Source organism: Ambystoma mexicanum, chromosome 5p, assembly GCF_040938575.1.
Source record: "Ambystoma mexicanum isolate Mex_15411 chromosome 5p, UKY_AmexF1_1, whole genome shotgun sequence".
Classification (NCBI taxonomy): Eukaryota; Metazoa; Chordata; class Amphibia; order Caudata; family Ambystomatidae; genus Ambystoma; species Ambystoma mexicanum.
This window is the reverse complement of record NC_090930.1, coordinates 128,848,167-128,868,727: the sequence shown is the minus strand read 5'-3', so window position 1 is coordinate 128,868,727 and position 20,561 is coordinate 128,848,167.

Sequence of the window (20,561 nt, the reverse complement as noted above, 5' to 3'; positions counted from 1 at the left end):
AGGGTCATATTGCTATTAGTACCCCGGCCCGCATTATATGCGTGACCGGGGCACTAAAAGCATTTTTTTCTGTCCCGAAAAGCCGCAGCGTTTCGGGACAGAAAAAAAAAAATAAAACGACCAAGAAAATGGCCGTGGGAAAGGGAAAACTGGAGTCCGTTTTCTCTTTCCATGGCGGCCTTCGGGAGCGTACGCGCTGGGAACACAAGTGTTCCCAGCGCGTCCGCTCCCGAAAAAAAGAAGCAGAAGGTAAGTGGGGTTGGGAGGGCGGAAAAAGGGGGGGGGAGAAAAAAACACAAAAAAAAAAAAAACATACCTTCGTCCCTGCCAGGGGACGATGGAAGCCTCCAGCTGTGTGGAGGCGCAGAGTCTCCACACTGATGGAGGCTGCCATCGTCCCCACCAGGGACGCAGGGGCAAGAAAGTAAGTGGGGTGGGGTAGGGAGGAGGGAGGGAAGGGAAAGAAAAAAAAAGCTTACCAGAGTCCCCAGCGGGGGGCGGAGGCAGCCTATCAGCCGTGGGGAGGCTCGGAGCGGGGATGGCCCCGCTTCGAGCCTCCTCATTGGCTGAGGGGCTGCCACGCCCCCCCCCCCCCCCCCCAAGGACAAGGCAGCTGAAGTCCCGGCCGAGAATCGAAGGATTCTCGGCCGAGTAAGGACCCGGCGAGAGCCAATCAGAATGCGTGTTGCATTCTGCTTGACTCTCGCCGGGTACTAATGAAGTATATCCCCCGCTGATTCACAAAGACATGATCAAGTGTAGAGGTGCTCTTACCACACACACAGGTCTATGCCTTCTGGGCATAGCCAGTGCATAGACCATTGAGACGTGTAAAGCCATAGTTCTCAAAGAGCTCAACCCAAGCTTTACCTGCGCGTTCGGAGGTGACTGCCATGCTAATAGGCATAGATATCTGGTTTTCAGAGTGGTCATTATGTGTCAGCTCAATACACGCATTCAAATACCCTACTATCCATATGGGTAGCTTGTGATGATAGGCCTTTAGAATATGTTTCACTGTTGACACATTATTAATTGCGGCTATTCGATTTAGAAGATCGCATATGTTAATAAAGATAATCCTCTGCTGACCATGCTGGAGTTGAACTACCTGCACCATAGAGGTGGATCCTTCAAACGCAGTAACAGACCATGGTTGTCTAACTGAGATCAGTAACCCACCCATTGGCCGACCAATAGAGTCTTTAGAGGCTAGCCTCTGTAAGGTGGAACATCTATCTAGTTCAAGTAACTCAGTGAGCCAGGTCTCCTGTAGGGCGATGATAGAGAACACATCTATATTAGACAGGAGGCCATCATCACTAAAAAGATGGGACAAACCTTGCGTGTTCCAACAACACAGAATAGTGGCATCATCGTGACAGCGAGGAAAAGTGGGTTTTGAAGATGGATGGAAGCCACTGCCAGTAGCCATCATTTGGACCATTGGCTACAATGGAGGAAGGTTGAGCCAGGGATTCACAACCCGGCTTTAGCATTGGAGGAAGAGAGCTGGGAAGTGCACTAGCAGTAGTGTTTGAGTGGCAACAGGAGGTTTGAGTACACCCAGGGGTCGAAGTTGTACCCATGATGACTTTATTACTAAGGGGAGCTCTGCTAGGCTTGTTCTCACCAAGTGCAGTAGCTGCCAGACTACGTCTCAGTTTGGTGATTGACATCAAAATAGTTTTGCACAAATAGCCAAGTTTAAATAGATCATCCTCATAATTTAGTACATAGTTGAGCAAGGACTAGGATTCAAATCAGATGTTGGATATACTGGTGGCAATGTGTTTAACTTGGTCTTCAATGTAAATATCGTCAGATTTTATAACTCTAAGAGGGGCTACAGAATGAAATCTGCTTAACACAGCCTCACGATTGAGAGGTGGAACTCCGTAGGTACAGGTTGTAATCAGAGGGCTTTGTATTGCGTACCAGTAATATTATCGTTTGTGGTTGGTTCGATTACTGGATGCACTATAGTTGTATTACAGAGGGGTAAAGCCCACATATCAGTCAGTTTGGCTTGACCACCAAGTCGCTCACCTAGAGCGTTAGGCTGAGGGGCCATAGGTGGGTCACCATGTAGTACGCATCAGCTAAGCCTAGGCCAAGGGACGGTGGGTGGCAAGGATGATGAGGTGAGGCAGCTACCGCAATATCACCACAGCACTATGTTTCAACTGTGGAGCAATATAGTTAGTGATAACAGGTTGCATTGGTTCAGTGGGAATTGGAGACTCCGTAATCTCGGAGACAACGAGCTTACCGTTCACACCATGTTCAGGAATAATACAGACATTTTTACATATTCTAGTTCGCTTTGCATATATAAAGGCCCGAGAGATCGCTTTCTTTTTACGTTTCATAGAGACAGTGAGACAGTGCTGTATTCTGTCTGAGGGGAGCGTGATAGGGGGAGCAGTTGTCATAGCTGCTGAAAAAGATGCCACATTGCAGTGTACTTGTTTAAGCATGTCTATGTCACTTACATCTGTAGTAGAACCCTGGTCCTTTACTGATTTTCAGCCACCATTGATACTCTTACGCAAGAGAAGAGACTGGATATCTAGCTTGTTCTCCGGCCTCTCACATTTCTCAACCAAAGAGGTCAAGAGACATTCAAAAGCTATAAACATCTCGTTAGATGACATACTAAAGTTCAGAGTGCCATTTCTTGAGTATTCAACTGGGTGTTTTGATTATTAAGGTCCACAGATGTTACAACACAAGACACAACAGCATCAGTCATGGTCACACCTCTTATGGAACTGCTATCTTTATATGGGTAGGTCAGAGATACTAGGACGGGGGGGGGGGGCGAGGAGGACTTCACCAGGAGGGCATGTTAAGAAGTTAGGGTCTGTTACTACTACTACAGTACAGGCAGAAGGAGTAGCAGAGCAGGCCTACGAGTTGACAGTAAGGCATTACAAGGTATCATATTCACCACAGGACTGGGAAACAGACAGGGAAGAGACATCTAAACAAGGAAGAGGGAGGGGAAAGGAGGACTTCATATCCACACCCAAGTATTCCATCTCAGTAGTGTCAACAGCCAAGTCTAGGTGATTGTTAGCGTCAAGAGGACTACGGAAACTAACATGGCCGGATCCAGGCGGGGAGGAACAAGCGGACAGGAGGGGGAGATCACAGGACGGAAAGTGCTGTAGAGTTGGGAATAACACGCTCAGGGTCTAATACAGCAAAAGAACTAACCAGATTTGAGGCCACAGGCTTACTAGGGACTGTAATTAAGGTATCAACATAGCATAGACAGCCGAGAGATAGATTTAAATCAGCCGTCAGAATGTTAATTGCGTTCATTTCATCTGTCTGACTAAGCAGAGGAATTTTAGTGACGTATGTCGTCAGTTTTCTACTTTTCAACAATGGGACAGGGTGAGTAATGGTTTTGGATGGACATACCCTATGACAATGCAGTATCGGTTTTCGGTCTTCAATTGGCGTTTACACTGTCAGACACCGTATCTGAAGCTTTAATGTCAGCTGTAGGGTTAGCGTTTGTGTAAAGAAGACTGACATTCGATGTTGAAATTGGAGCGAATCACAGGTAGACAAAGGTAGACACCGGATACAATTAAATGGCAAGTAAATCCAAGCATGTGGGCAAGTAAATCACAGTGCCATCTCAGTGGGTACTTTCAAGATGAGAACCAAGGTAGTTTTCTACTGGCTTTCTAGATGTGAATCGATCTAACAAGAGCAAGAACAATTCTTAGGTGTGTGGGACAGGCAAATAAATAACAGTACTATCACAGCGGTCAACCTCTAGGTATGAGTCAATGTGACAAGTCAAATTCAGAGTGAGGGGCACATGTAGGAAAATAACAGTGCTATCGCAGCGGGTAGCCTCTAGAAGCGAAGCAATCTACCTAGAACAATTTCTAGATGAGCGGTGCAGAACAAGCTCTAAGTGAGTGGGGCAGGCAAATAAATTGCACAGCTATCTCAGTGGGCACGTTAGCTGCGGATTAGGCTAACAGGAAAAATTTGGGAGTGTGTGGGACAGGCAAATTAATTACAGTACTCTCAGCGGACACCCTTTAGATTAAAATCAGTTCAACAAGAACAATTTTCTAGGTGTGTGGTACAAATAAATCACAGTATTCTGTTAGTGGGCCATTTCTAGAAGCGAATCAGGCAAACGGGATCAATTTCTAAGTGTGCTGGACAAGAAAATAAATCACAGTAACATCGCTGGGCACCTCTGGATGTGAATCAAGGCAATGAGAACAAATCTCTAGGTGTGGGGTACAGGTAGATCAGTCTTACAAATCACAGCAATATCACAGTGTGTACTCTCTAGAGGTGTAACAATGCAGCATTAGAAGATGCGATTCTAGGCAAACTGAACAGTTCCCATAAGGTGCGACACAGGCCAACATTCATAGTGTTATGATAGTGAGCAGAGTGGTAGGGCTTCCAGGGCAGAGTGATTGCCCTACTCCCCACCCCGACCACTCCTACCAGGGTAGTAGCTGATGATTGACAGCCGGTCACTGGCTTCCCCTGCTGACACCTGCAGACACAATATGGAGCTGCCTCTGCAGGAGCCGCCCTTTGCCTTGGGGCCCTTAGCCGCAGGGGCTGCCCTGGGAAGGTCAGCTAAGGAGGTACTATCTAACCAATCAGGGGAAGGGGTAGGGCTGGAAGGTGGGAGTGGATGTGGAAGGCGACGGGAGAAGCGAGAGGGGGAATACACGGTGACCTAGTCAGTTGCATAATTTTAAAATGGCAAGCGGATACGGACAACACAAGCACAAGGCCCTTTACAGCGGACAACCAATCAGGGCAGTGGGGAGGGCTGGGAGGCGGGAGGGAGTAGATGTGGAGGGCGACGGGGGAAGCCAGGGGGAGAATACACGGCCAGAGGGGCCTAGCTAATTTTAAAATACCATGCAGGTGGAACGGGTGAATTTTCAAGGTAAAAGCAGAACCGACCTTGCCTGCAGCCTCTAGGAAGTAGCGAGCAGGTGGGGACAACCCGGGCACTAGGCCCTTCACAGCAGACAGCCAATCAGGGGAGGGGAGAGGCGGGAGGAGGGAGGGAGTGGAAGCAGAAGGCGACGGGGGAAGTGAGAGGGAGAATACACGGGCAGAGGGGACTAACTCATTTTAAAATACCACGCAGATGGAGCGGGGCACATTTTCAAGGTACAAGCAGAACCTACATTCTCTGCAGTCTCTAGGAAGTGACGAGCAGGTGGGGACAACATGGGCACTAGGCCCTTTGCAGCGGACAACCAATCAGGGGAGGGGGTAGGGCTGGGAGGAGGGAGGGAATAATGCGGAAGGTGAGTGGGGAAGCGAGAGGGAGAATACACTGCCAGAGGGGCCTAAATTTTAAAATACCACGCAGGTGGAGCAGGGCTTATTTTCAAGGTACAAGCAGAACCTACCTTGCCTGCAGCCTCTAGGAAGTGGCAAGCAAGTGGAGACATCATGGGCACTAGGCCCTTTGCAGTGGACAACCAATCAGGGGAGGCGGGAGGGAGTGGATGCGGAAGGCAACAGGAAAGCGAGAGGGAGAATGCATGGCCAGAGAGGGCAACTAATTTTAAAATACCACACAGGTGGAGCGGGACGAATTTTCAAGGTACAAGCAGCACCTACCTTGCCTGCAGCATCTACGAAGTGACGAGCAGGTGGGGACAACACGGGCACTAGGCCCTTTGCAGCGGACAACCAGTCATGGGAGGCGGAAGGGCTGGGAGGCGGGAGGGGAGTAGATGCGGAAGGCAACGGGGAAAGCGAGAGGGAGAATGCACGGCCAGAGGGGCATAGCTAATTTTAAAATACCATGCAGGTGGAACGGGTGAATTTCCAAGGTAAAAGCAGCACCTACCCTGCCTGCAGCCTCTGTGAAGTGACGAGCAGGTGGGGACAACACGGACACAAGGCCCTTTGCAGTGGACAACCAATCAGGGGAGGGGGAGGGCTGGGAGGCACTATGAGGGAGGGAGTGGATGCGGGAGGCCACAGGGGAAGCGAGAGGGAGAATACACGGCCAGAGGGTCTAAATAATTTTAAAATACCACGCAGTTCGAGCGGGGCACATTTTCAAGTGACAAGCAGAACCTACCTTGCCTGCAGCCTCTAGGAAGTGGCAAGCAGGTGGGGACAGCATGGGCACTAGGCCCTTTGTAGCGGACAACCAATCAAGGAGGCATGGGTGGCTGGGAGGCGGGAGGAGCAAAGGAGTGGATGCTGAAGGCGACGGGGGAAGCGACAGAGAGAATACACGGCCAGAAGGGCCTAAATAATTTAAAAATACCACGCAGGTGGAGCGGGCGATTTTTCAAGGTACAAGCAGAACCTACCTAGCCTGCAGTCTCTAGGAAGTGGGGAGCTGGTGGGGGACAAGGGCACTAGGCCCTTTGCAGCAGACAACTAATCAGGGGAGGGCTGGGAGGTGGGAGGGAGTGGATGCGGAAGATGACGGGGGAATGAGAGGGAAAATACACGACCATAGGGCCCAAACTAATTTTTAAATACCACGCAGGTGGAGCGGTGAAAGTAGTAAAAGTAGCTGCGGTGTCAGAAACACCGCCCTCAGAACAGATGGGAGAAGAGGGTTGTGCCACCATCGCCACACAGGCTAAAATGGCAGCAGTATGGGCAGACAACGGGCAAGGACAGTGGGGAGGCAAGCAACAATATGCTGGACTCCATTGGCAAGGAGGACAACTGTTCCAAGGGCAAAGAGGGGGGCATTCGGGGGAGCAGGACAGGGACAATGTTGGCCTTGCGGGATGTGAGGTCACTTTGCCAGAGTATGCCAGAGTATTGCATAGTAGACAGGGAGGGAACAACAGCTATAATCAGCCACCTTACAGAGGCCCCCACCCTGGGAGCTCACAGGGGCCCGTCCACGGTTGACCATGATCCCATACGAAATACATCTGGCATATACTCGGTTACCTCCCCAGTTCCCCGGCTCATATCGTCTGCCACCACAACAGCAAGCCATACAACAATATCAGTGCCACCCGAACGCACAGGCCGAGGGAAGCAGACACCCTTTCGCCACTGCACCCAATGGTGCCGCAGCCCACTACCAAGCAGCCACCATTGTAGGAGGTAACCCCTTCTCGTTTACAGGGACAGACACCTATCCTGACTAGGACCGCCCACAGGGAGCACTTGCGTGTCCAGTACTATCAATGACTTTGCCCCCACCAGTGGTTCCACTTCTGGATGCAGAGATAGTAAAAAGGCAATTCATCTTCATGGGGGACTCGGGAGCGGAAAGGTCATGCATAAGCGAAGGTGATTTCCTGCTATCAGGAAAAACTCTCGACACGCATGGATTCTCTGGGGCTGTAGTAACGGTTCCTTATAAAGAAGATTTAAATATCAAAAATGGAGGAAAAATAGTTTGAGCCCCACTCCACTACTATGAAAGCTCCCCAGTGGACTCAGGGGCGGAAAGGTCATGCATAAGCGAAGGTGATTTCCTGCTATCAGGAAAAAAACTCGACACGCAGGGATTCTCTGGGGCTGTAGTAACGGTTCCTTATACAGAAGATTTAGATGTCAAAAATGGAGGAAAAATTGTTCGAGCCCCACTCCTCTACTATGAAAGCTCCCCAGTAAACTTACTGGGAAGAGTTTTCCTCAGTTAACTAAACATAACAATATCATTCACGGATAGGGGAAGTTGTCTGCGCCACCCCAGGCATGTGCTCTCTCCAGGCCATGCTAGTAATACACGCCATGGCCAATGAGTTGGTAGTGAGAGGAATACCTGTGAACCCAGATATGTTCATCTATGGCATTAGAGTGCTTGCCAGAGCAGTGCCCCAGATTACCAGGAAGGAGTGGAGAGTACCTGCTGATTGTTTTCCGACCTGTAGCAGAATTGTGGTACTAGGAATAGATATCCACGGGTGCCAATGGCACAAAGTGTTATGTATTCACCCCAATATACCTTTGAGAGAACAGATGAGGACCTGTTGGAGCATTGCAACAACAATGGAGAAAACACTGGAGTTGTGTATACCCTTATGACATCATGGTACAATATCAGAAGGTACAGAGCCCCCTTATGGCAATTGTTAGTGGTCCTGTCCCATTCTATGAAGCGGACCTACAGCAGGTTCCACCACACTTATGGACCACAAACCCACATGATGTAGGGATTCTAAAGAAAGTGACCTCAGTAAGAATAACACTGAAACCATGCACAGTGTTACCAAGAGTAAAACAGTATCCCCTGTCCAGAGAAGCAGAAGAAGGGATTCGGGAGAAATTACAGGCCCTGATACATCAGGGGATTCTAGGGCCCTCAACGTCGGCGGATGATCCAGTACTTGTGCCCCCTTAATGATCTAGTACAAAAGAAGTTTCCACTTGTCCCTAACCCGCCTTTATCCTGTGCAGTATCCCGAAACGGGCCACCCATTTTACTGTAGTGGAGCTGAAAAATGCATTTTTCTCAGTACCAATCGACCCAAAATCACTGTATCTTAAAGCATTAACCCTGGGAGGAAAGCGATACGAACACCGTTGCTTGCCCCAGGGGTCCTGTGAAAGCCCCAGCATCTTTAACAGAATCCAACACAAAGACCACAGCAACATTTAAGTGCCCAACACGATCATTCAATACATAGATGACTTACTGGTCTGCAGGCACAGCAAGCAGAGCTTTCGCAGGGACTCTGTTGCCTTACTCCAGTTGCTGGCTCAGAAAGGATACAAGGCAGGCAAAAACAAACTCCAGTACTATTTACCAGATGTGCTCTCCCTAGGGCAACTCATCTCCAAAGATGGTAAGAGAATACCACCTGATAGAGCTGCCACAGTGCGTGCAACTCCTAAACCAACTACAGTAAAAGAATTGCAAACAATCTTAGGGCTCGACAATTATTGCGGAGCATGGATTTTAGACCATGCGGCATACACCAGGCCACTCCTGCAAGGCCTCAAGGAGGGACAAAAAGAGGGAACGATTAATCCAATGGACAGCAGAAATGATGACTGCTTTTAATGACCTAAAAGATGTAATTTCAACAGCCCCAGTTCTAGCGACCCCAGATTATACCCATGAGTTCTACCTGTTTTCGCACTCCACTGGCACCTTCATGACTGCAGTGCTGACACAGAAAAGCTCCATGGGACACAAGCCTTTGGTCTACTATAGTGGCACTCTTGATTCTGTTATGCAGGGAGAGTTCACTTGCTAACAGGCACTCACTGATGCAGCCTTCACCATTGATAAAGGTTCCACCATCGTGATGGGATGCTCAATAACATTGTACATTGAGCACTCACTGTTTGCAATACTGGAACGCCCGAAATCCATTTTGACTACATCGAGGGCGTCTGCATATGAAATAATTTTGTCAAGCCCAAATATGCATGAGGTGCGATGCAGAACAGTAAACCCAGTCACATTCCTGACAGAACCGTGCACTGCTGAGGACATGCAATAGCATGACTTTGCAACATATGAAGGGGATGACATTCCCAAAGACAGCGCATTAGAAGGGGAAATATTCTTTGTTGATGGGTCAGCGTCAATTGATCAAGAGGCGCTTGATAAACATGTTGGGGCAGCTGGAGAAGGGGGGGGGGGACTATGAGACACTTATGAAAAGGCTGCCAAGACTGCGCACAGGCAGCAGAACTCGTAGCACTGATTGAGGCCCTGTGGGCATCAAAGGGATGCTGTGTTACCATTTATACAGACTCTGCGTACGTCAATACCACAGTGCACGCAGGTCTATCCCGGTGGAGAAGATGTGGGTTCAAGAGAGCAGATGGCTCCCCGGTACAACATGCAGACCTACTAAACACAATGATTTCAGCCCTCGCAGAACCCTCAGTAGTAGCAGTGGTTAAATGTTTAGCTCACACTAAAACACAGATGAAATATCATTGGGGAACGCCACCAACGCGGCAGCCAAAAAAGCAGCGTACCTTCCAGTACATATGGGTGCACGTCCAAACCAGTACGGGAACGCCCTCCACCACAGTCGCAAACACACCACTTCCCATAGCACAGATCATAGAGTTGCAGCATTGAGCGCCAAAAGAAGAGCAGGACCTCTGGCTTAAACGTGGGTGTATTTAATCACCCACGGATCTCCTCTGGCGACAGCAGCCAACAGGAAAGATTGTGATGCCTGTCAAGTTACTATACACAGGGTTCGAATAGCTGCACTTCCCCATCCCACAGCTCCAAACAACACATTCCTGATGATTTCCAGGAAGATTGGTTCATTCCGAATTTGCAGGAGCACCCGCCACAGATGGTGGTCCAATGTACCACATGTCAAGGATTCAGCACAGGGATGACATTGAGAACTTTACGGGGCATGCGGCACCTTGCCCCACCCTGTGGGTTCTTTTCGTGAGCTGCACATCGATTATGCAGACATGGGGGAAAGGTGCAACGGGGCACAATACTTGATTGTGGTGGTGTGTCCATTTTCTCGGTGGGTGGAAGCAGGCCCATGCGCCCACCCGAACGCCAAGTGTGCCGTGAAATTCCTTGTCAGATAAGTTTTATCCCCCATGGGGAGCGTGTGACTTCCTACGATCAGGCAATGGGACTCACTTTTTCAATTAGCTAATTTAAGTAGTAACAACCTTACTGAGGATCAAACCCAAAATGTGCTCCATTTACCACCCACAAGCAAATGGAGAGGTAGAAAAAATAAACAGCCTCCTCAAAAGAAAACTGTCCAAATTATGCAATACCCTAAAGGAAAACTGGGTGTACTGCTTACCCCTAACACTATTCCAATTGCGCACACAGCCCAACAAGGACCACCACATGTCCCCCCCACAAAATAGTGACTGGCCGGCGCATACCAGCGCCACTGTCACCAGTACGGAGAGCATCAGACGCCCAAAGAGCTGCCACCACCTTAGGAGAGGAATTCAAACAATATCTCACACAACCTACACGTGCAATAACATGCATTTCAAAAGAAATCACACCCCCTACACAGAAAACAGAGAAACTACACCCACCACCCCGACTAACACTAACCCAACCCTTGTTACCAGGGGAGTGGATCTATGTCAGAAGTTTCATCCGGAAGTGGAACACATCCAGATTCCACGGACCCTATGAAGTGTGTTTTACACCCCGCTTGCAGTAAAAGTAAAGGGGCTAAGATAATGCATACACCACTCAGATTTTCGCAAAGCACCAGGCAACACCACACAAAGCATACCAACTGAGAATGACCGAACTACCTCAACCTAAGTATCCCTACCCCAACCTTATCTGTGCATGTGAAATATGCTAAAAGACATGCATTGATGCTAGAGCATGGGCTACAAGACATTAAATCAATCTCTCTCTTTCTCTCACCCTGTTCTTTCCCTCTCCACAGGTGCACGATCATGGAAATGAGACGCCGTTGAGGGAATTGTCAAATATAGATAGAAGTAGCTTTATGAGAGCATATAGTAACGATTGTGGTTTGAATTTTGGAGCCATCCTATTTAGTGTATTAATGTTTGCATTGAGCATTTACTGGGGAACAACTTTTATCTGGGGGTGACCATATAAAAGAAGGGGGCGGGTGGACCAAATGGACATGGGATGGATATAAGTGGACTTGGAATGGAAATGCACCCATAAACCTCACAGGTTTACATCAGAATACAAGGAAGGTCCTGGGTGGTTTAATATCAACAGGAAATGTTACTGTAAAGTCATCAGATGCCCCAAATGCCACTTGTATACCCTTGTTAGTATTTAACTCCCAATCATCTACCTCAGTATTTAACATATTATATACCCCAGCCCCTAACATGGTTACAGGTTTATCCAGCTCCTTGTCCCAGAGTGAAAGAATGAATGAAAGCACCCATGTAATGGGAATTGAACAAGCCGTTGGAGTAACAAACAACAAAATGTAGAATACCACATGTAGCAACTCCCAATCCGCACTCTGCAATAGTTTAATGTTTCAGCTATTAAAACCTTATATACAACGTTCTTTGTTTAACACTAGGAGTCCTCACAGAACAGTGCTGGGAGGAGGGGCGGGGGAGGGGCCCCTTGCACATTAACAGAAGGAAACGACAAATACGCCCACATAAGAATGATGCATATCATGGTTTATTTTTTTATTGGCTTTATATGGTTCTACAATATAGAAAACCTTTTACCATGTAGGTCATTAAAAAACAATTACTTTCCAGAAGTCTAATTCCATTGCATGTTACATCATTTAACTTTCCTCTGTTACCTAATGCTCTAATGTGAGTAAAGACAACCAAGAGTAGCTTCAACAGAGCCAATGCCAGTGTGATTTGCTTCCCCCATTGGAGTTCGCGCCACCAATCTTCTGTGGAGCTAGAACACAAATTCTTCGTTATGTCTGCCATCGGAGACGTTCTGGTATCCTTCATTATGGGGCAAAATAATACCAAGTGCTTTAGAGATTCTATCATGGTTTAGGATTAGATGCAGTGGAAGACCTTCGCCATCCCAAACATTCAAACCGTTGGTACTCAGATATGAGTGCGATGGGAAGGCGAACGACTATTGGGAGTTGCTATGTTTGTTCTTTAATACTGAATGCATCTGGGGCGCTCAAGGTTTTAATACAAGAGGTACCATTAAATGAAACAATGTCCGATTCATCTTGCACTATGTAGGATAAAAGGCACTTTTCAGGCATGCAGCCTTCACCTACAATTTCATGAGCCAGATACTCAAAAATGCAAAACTCCAACTCCACCAACCCCAACTGTTTCAAGGAAGCGTTCCTCGCCATACAAGGGACAAAATATACAGACAATAAGTGGCGAGAAACAACTTATGTGCAAAGCAGGACTCCTTCTTTACTCAGAAATAACACTAGCCCTTGTAGAAGCATGTGCACACATATGGACAGAACATGTTGCAAAAATAACATGGGTCACAGAAATTGAAAAGCCAGTGAAAATGCACCAAGAAGAGAGCTATGAACTGTTTCTATAGCGAGGGAACGGTGCTAGTTAGGGTCAAACAAATGATGCAATCGAACACTGCTCATTCGAGATCTCCGAAAAGGCACGGCAGCGATGATGGATTACTACTCGGTCTCTAGCCAGAAAGCATACTTGCACCTCCCGCCATCCTGGAGGGGCTACTGTTCACTTGTAACGCTGCAATCGACCCTGCTTGTAGTACCCAAAGAACACCTGAAGGGGGGACCCTTTCCAGATGAGGAACAAGCGGTGCCTGAAACGACAGAGTAATGCCTGCCATTCCACCTCCATATTTCCGTATCCTCCTAGAAAAGGAACGCCAGGATCTACTTAGACAAAAAACGATCATCCATCTACTTGTCTCAAGAATCATCTGATCTACTAGCACAAATACCCGATGAATATACTGTACAATTCTGCCAAGACATTTTTGCATCTCTTGTGCCCAGTATCCAGACTAGAGCCAATGCCAAGTGGCTCCAGATCGTTAGATGGGAGCTGATCCAGCTGGCAAATGATACTGAAGAAGGGTTCACGTCATCAAAGTATAACTGAGAGCCCTTAGAACTAATGACAATGCGGAAACGCTACGTCCTCTACCTCCTAACAGCCATGGTGGGCAGGGTTTGCAAAAAGATCGGGAGTTCATTTTGTTCATTCGTACCTTCTACAGTTGCTGAAAATTGAACACTATCACATGTCATTGCAGTGGTACATGAACTTGGGGTAACAATTAAGAAGGAAGCTGGGATCCAGGAGGATAATTGGGTGAACATGGCATTCGGTTGGGTACCATCCTCGCTTGGAGATGTTGTTCCCGATCATCTTGTTTATCTTGGTGATTTTCTGCACGTGCCAATTGGGTCTACGTTGTTGTGCCAAAGCAGTATTTAATAGTGCAATAATGATGGTGACAATTGCGAAAAATCATAATAAAGTACCTTGTGATACACAAAAAGTAGAAATCCAGACAAGAGCAAAACAATTACCCTAAATATCATATGGTTGCCATCTCTCAAGGGCATGGGGATGAGGTGGATACTCTATACCACACAACCATTGCACCTCCACCAGACCCCGAAAATCACAAGCAAGTTTGGGTAGACTTAGCAGGGTATGGGGGGTGCGAATACATGACCTGCACACCTGAACAATATGCGCAGTGTGGAGAGAGCCTAAGACATGTTGGCAGAGCATGGATGTCCATAAAAGGGACATCTGCATGGGAGGAAGCAGAAAGACTGGCAAACAAACAGAAGAACAAGTTACTTACCAACTGGTAACGTTTTTTCAACTGGATGTTCCTCCAACATATTCCACATCTTTGACATGTAATGTCCACAGCTGTGCACTTCGGAAACTTTTTCAGCAGAGGCCGTCCTGCGTCTATGACGTCGGGTCGATGTCCCTCTTAGGCCTCCGTCGAGGGCAACGTCACTGGATGTTACAAATAAGACGCACAGCGCCCGTAGCCTCAGTTTACGTTTTTTCCCTCAGAACGTGTGGCACCAGTCTCATACCTGCTTGACTGCACTTAGCTTGCGGAAACGGAAGCTGCAATCGCATAGGAAATTCTCCAGAGCTGCAGGCTGGGAGGGCGATGTGGAATATGTTGGAGGAACATCCAGTCGAAAGAACGTTAACAGTTGGTAAGTAACTTGTTCTTTGAATGGATTTTGTCCGCCAATGTATATTCCACTTCTTTGACAGACTCCCAAAGCAGTATCAGTAAATGGAGGAGGGAAAGAATTTAGAGTACCCAATTAGATTGCGGAATAAAGAACCGCCTTCCCAAAAATCATATCCTGACCATGGATTGTATCCAGGGAGTAATGTTTAACAAAGGTGTGGATTGAAACACATGTGGTTGCATCACAAATATTCCTAATAGGAACTCCCCCGCTGGAGGGCTGTGGAAGTAGCCATGCCCCTGGTGGAATGAGCTTACAACCCTTCAGGAGGGTTCTTACCCGCCAATTGGTAACACTCCGTAATGGTGAGGATAATCCACCTGGACAAAGTCTGTTTGGTAACAGCATGGCCCAATCGTGTCCATCATATCCTACAAAGAGTTGATCGTCCACTCTGACCTTGGACATCCTAGAAAAGTAAAATCTCAGAGCTCTCCTAGGATCCAACCGATGGAGTCGCTCCTCTTCCTTACCAGGATTCGGAAGCTAGAAAGATGGAACAACCACCTTTTGACTCAAATGATAGTCAGATACTACCCTAGGTAGAAAAGAGGGACGTACCCGCAATACAACCCTGTCCTTATGAAACACAGTAAAGGGTGGCTTAGATGAAAGTGCCTGCAATTCACTCACTCTGCGAGCGGAAGTAACCGCAACCAAGAACACAGTCTTGAAGGACAGTAGTCTCAAAGGACAAAAGTGCAAAGGTTCAAACGGAGCACCCATGAGAAATTTCAAAACCAAATTCAAATCCTAAACCGGCACCTGGAAAGGAGACGGCGGGAACACAGTCAGTCCTTTAAGAAACTGAGAAATCAAAGGAATCTTAAAGTAAGAACATTCTTCAGACGAGCGCTTGAAGATAGACAGCGCCGCCATGTAACCCTTAATGGTACCCACTTGAAGGCCCCTGTGGGCCGAAGAAAGTAAGAAAGACAAAACCATAGGAATGGAGCACTGAAAAGGACCAATAGTGTGACCTCTGCACTAGTCGCAGAACTTACGCCAACGGTACAGGTATTTTGTTGCAGGCCGCCTGGCCGAAAGCAACTCCTCCATCACCTCATCCGGGAGGTCCCAATCCTTATACCTCAACCTTTCAGATACCAAGCGTGAAGGTTGAGAGTCTTGACCTCTGGATGGAGAACCTGACCCCTTCCCCCCCACCCACCGCACAAGCGCGAGCAGATCCTCTTGGTAGGGAAGACGGCGTGGAGGTCAGATGGACATTTCTAGAAGGTCTGGGTACCACGCTCTCCTGGCCCAATTCGGAGCAATGAGGATCATGTGAGAACCCAACCGCTGTAACCTACGCAACACTTGAGGAATGACAAGGACTAGAGGAAATGCGTACAGCAGTGGGAATCACCAATCCACTACGAACTCGTCTCCTAAGGCTCCTCTTGGAGGAAATTCCCTTGAGCAGAATCTCTTGCACTTCCAGTTGACACTGGTGGCGAAGAGATCCACTTGTGGGGTTTCCCCAAAGGGCGAGGATCTCCTGAGAGATCGTGCTCTGCCTGCTCAGAGCGTCCGCTGCCACATTTTCATCTCTGGCCAGATGAACTGCTGATATTGAAATTTCCTGCTGGATGGCCCAGAACCAGAGCTGCATTGCCTCTCTGCACAACGGGAGTGACCCTACCTCCCCTTTTTTGTTCAGGTAATGCATGGCCACTGTGTTGTCCGTCATGATCAGGACACTCTTCCCCCATACAGAGGGCAGAAAAGCCTTCAAGGCTAGCCTGATGGCCCTCAGCTCTAACAGATTGATGTGAAGTCTGGACTCCGACGGAGACCAACGACCGCTGGCGGTCAAGTCGTTGGCATGAGCGCCCCATCCTGTGAGGGAAGCATCCGTCACTACCGTCACCTCTGGCCACAGTTGCCAAAATGGTTCCCCCCTCATCAGGTTCCCTTTGTCGGCCCACCATAGAAGATCCTGGGAGACCGAGAGCGGAATCTGAACGGGATCTGTCATCTTGCCGGAGAACTGCGACCACTGCATCTTGAGGACCCATTGCAGGGATCTCATTCACAGCCTGCCCTCTGGCACCAGAAAAATGCAGGATGCATGAGGCCGAGCAACCTTAAGAATTCGAGAGCCGGGAGACTCTGGGCATGTTGAAACTTGTCCACCATCTGCACAATGTGATGAGCGCTCACCTTGGGAGGCGAGCACTTTTCCAAGGACGTGTCTAACACAGCCCGATGTACTGGGGCTGTTGGGAAGGTGTCAGATGCAACTTCTTGAAATTCAGGGAGAAGCCCAGCCTGTGGAGGGTGCGGCAGGTGAGACTGAGGTGATCCAACACTTGCTCGGGAGAGCGCGCCCGGATCAGCCAGTTGTCCATGTAGGATTAGACGTGAATCTCCCCTCGCCTGAGGCACGCTGCCACCACCACCATTAGCTTGGTGAAGACCCTCGGGGTGGAGGTCAATCGGAATGGCAGGACCCGAAACATGCGAGTCCCCAGCCGCAAACCTCAGGTACTTTCTGTGCTTGGGATGAATCGGCACATGAAACTAAGCATCCTGTATGTCCAGAGACACCAGCCAATCCTGAAGTTGAAGGGCCTGGAGGACATGAGAAAGAGTAACCATCTTGAACTTGTCCTTCCTGAGAAGTTTGTTCAACCAACGCAAGTCCATGATGGGTCTCACTCCTCCGTCTTTTTTCGGGATCAAAAAATAAGGGGAATACCATCCCTTGTTCCTCTCTGCTACAGGCACCAGTTCTATAGTGCCTTTCTCCAGCAGGGTTAGGATTTCCTGCAAAAGGAGCGGATCCGGAAGCTTCAAAGAGAGTTTCCCCGATGCATTGTTGTGAGGCCGCTGAAGGAAGGGAAGGCAATAGCCATGGGCAATGGTATCCAGCATCCATGCATCTGAAGTAATGGCTCGCCATTCTTCGAGATGCTGAGACAGTCTGCCCCCAACCGACGAACCATGGCACATGGCCTCATGACTGTTTGGAAGCGGCTGTGGCATGTGTGAAGGCAAAGAGGCAGCTGTCTGAGCGGCTCTGGCACCACGATTTTCCCCGACCACCATGGGCACTTTTTCGCCTGCCCCTTTGACTGGCGGCCCCTCTTGTTCTACCAAAGGAGGAGTAGTAACGAAAAGAACCTCCCCTCCATTGCTGTCCCATAGGATGAAAAGGCGGATGCTGACGCACAGCTGCGCTGGAAGATTTAGCCGCAGCTTTCGAGGTCTGCAACCTCTCAAGGCTCTCGTCAGCCTTGCTGGCAAACAAATGTGCACCATAAAAGGGCATGTTGAGAAGACGGGCCTGCACATCCGGAGCAAAACCCGACTTAGGCAACCACGCAAATCTGCGTATAATGGTGCTCGCAGCCATGGATCGGCTAACACTGTCGGCCGTATCCAAACCCGATTGAAGGGATTCGCACATGGCATCCTTGCCGTCCTGCACGAGAGCAAGCAACCCTTCCCTTCCTTCCTCCTCGGGAATATGCTAAGCCGCTAAAGAAACAGCTCCATACAGTGTGTGAAAACCTTGCCAAGGCACAAGTGGAGTTTGCCGATTTCAATGCCATGCTCCCAGATGAAAAAACCTTACGGGCCCAACCGTCTAAGCGCTTGTCGTCCCTATCCAGAGGCATGGTAGGGTACGCCGCCTGCCTCGAGGTGGCCGTAGCTGCCTCAAACACCAAACTCTCGTGAGTGCGGTGAGTAGATAAATAGCTGGGGTCGCTAATGGAAGGGCAGTATTTCTTTGTCAAAGATTTATTAACAGCCGGAAGAGATTCCAGGTACTGCCAAGCAGCTGCCACCCTTTTCTGTAAGGCGAGATGAAATGGTAAAACCGGGTCAGAGTACAGACCTTGATCTAAGATGCCCGTTAGATCATCCTGCACAAAGTCTTCATGAGGACTGGACCAGCCCAGATACTCTGAGACCCTAGCCATGAGCTTCCTGTATAAAGACTCTGCATGAGCCCCAGGCTCAGGCCTACCAAATTCCACTTCCGCAGAAGTGTCCAACCCACTGGCATCATGGAGGGGCTGCCTCAACTCATCCAACTGACTGTCTCCAGAAAAAAGTGGAGCTTCATCAAGTTCACCAAGGTCCTCAAACTCTGACCTTTCTTCCTCTTCATAAATGTCAGCCAGAGGGAGTTGAAACCCAGGTCTGGTGACAGAAGAGGCCCCAAAGTCCCAAACAGTCCTCAAAGACTTCGCTGTAGCCTTCCTAGGAGGATCCACCACATCGTGGTACTCCAAAGGCAGATTGCGGGCAAAAATACCCCAATTTTGTCGAGAGCGCCGGAGGCTGTGACATCAGAAAGCGTTGATAACCTCGACAGTGCCAACGGCGCCGTGGGCTGATACAATGGCAAAGCGTCGACGTCCGAGTCAGACGGACATGGCACCGACCGAGTCAACGCCGGCATCGAGCCCTCAGTCGGTTGCTGCGGTCTCGCTGAGGACGAGGACCGAGACCTGGAAGCAAGTCTCTTGCGACTTTTCGAATCATTGTCCGTACGGGTCCTCGAAAGCCTCCCGGGCGAGTCGCAGCATGGACCCGAGCCTGAAAGCTTGCGAACCACGGTACAAGAAGGATCCTGGCCGGCTTTGTTAGAAGGCGCGACCGGACCTGTGGCCTGCGATTGAAAAATCGATAAGATTTGTTCTTTAAACGCAGCCCATTCCTGCGGAGTCGAGGACTTCGTCGGGCATGCAACCTTCCTCGAGGCACCATCCTCCGAGGACGGGGATGGCAACCGGTGACGGCACTTCCTTGAGTGCCGGGACGAGGAAGAATGGCGGGAAACAGTCTGGGACCGAGATTGCCGGGACTCCTTTTGACGAGAAGAGTCGCCCCTCGAATCATCGGTGGAAACCCCCTTGGACGATTTGGATTTTCGGGACTTAACAGGCTTGGAGCTCCTACCTACCTGGAGCTTCCCCTTCCGCGAGGCTTTGGCAGTCAGCGACTGGCATTTCGAGCAGTCGTCTATGTCGTGCGACTCGCCCAGGCACCACAAACAAATGCAATGTGTGTCGGTGATCGACATTTTCGACTTGCAGTCCCGGCAGGTCTTCAAGCCAGACCGTGGAGTCGGAGGGGTTGAAGAAAAAGACATTGCAATGATGATAACACACAAGGCACGCCGAGTTTTACGAAGAAACATGTTTGCAGAAAAAACGGAACTGAGGCTACAGGCGCTGTGCGTCCTATTTGTAACATCTGGTGACGTCGCCCTCGACGGAGGCCTTCGAGGGACATCGACCCGACGTCATCTACGCCCTCTGCTGAAAAAGTTTCCGAAGTGCACAGCTGTGGACATTACATGTCAAAGATGTGGAATACGTAGGTGGACACAATCCATTCGAAATAAGGGTGAGGGGTAACTGTATTACTGTAGAAGTAACGAAAAGGGGGAATGTTGGGATAGAAAGGAGTCTATCCCACCCCCCCTAGGCGCTTCCAAATAAGGCGTACCACATATGAGGCAATATAACCTACAAGGGGGGAGCAGTCCGCATCAATAGCTATCACACAAGAGCCTCGTAGCGCATAGAGGTAGGTGCTTAACACTAGAAATGCCCACTGTCTGCAATGCCTTTTTTTAGTAGGCCACAAACGAGGCAGGCCATAGACCCAAGCTGCTCACGTTCTCCGTTCAGAGAGCCCAATTCCTACACAGTATGCTGGCTCGGTTTGATCCTTGTTCCCACGGAAATCAATTTCTCTCTCGTCCCTTCAGTGTTGCAAATATTTAGTATCGCCAGGAATGTGCCTGGCAAAGAGCGCGAGTCAGTACCAGGCCCCGCACTGTGTACATTCATCTCCACTAAACTGCCATTGAGCCTCTAACCCCCACCCAGCCTGACCGGTGCTGGTCGCACATCACTAACCCGACCTCCACACCCTCTG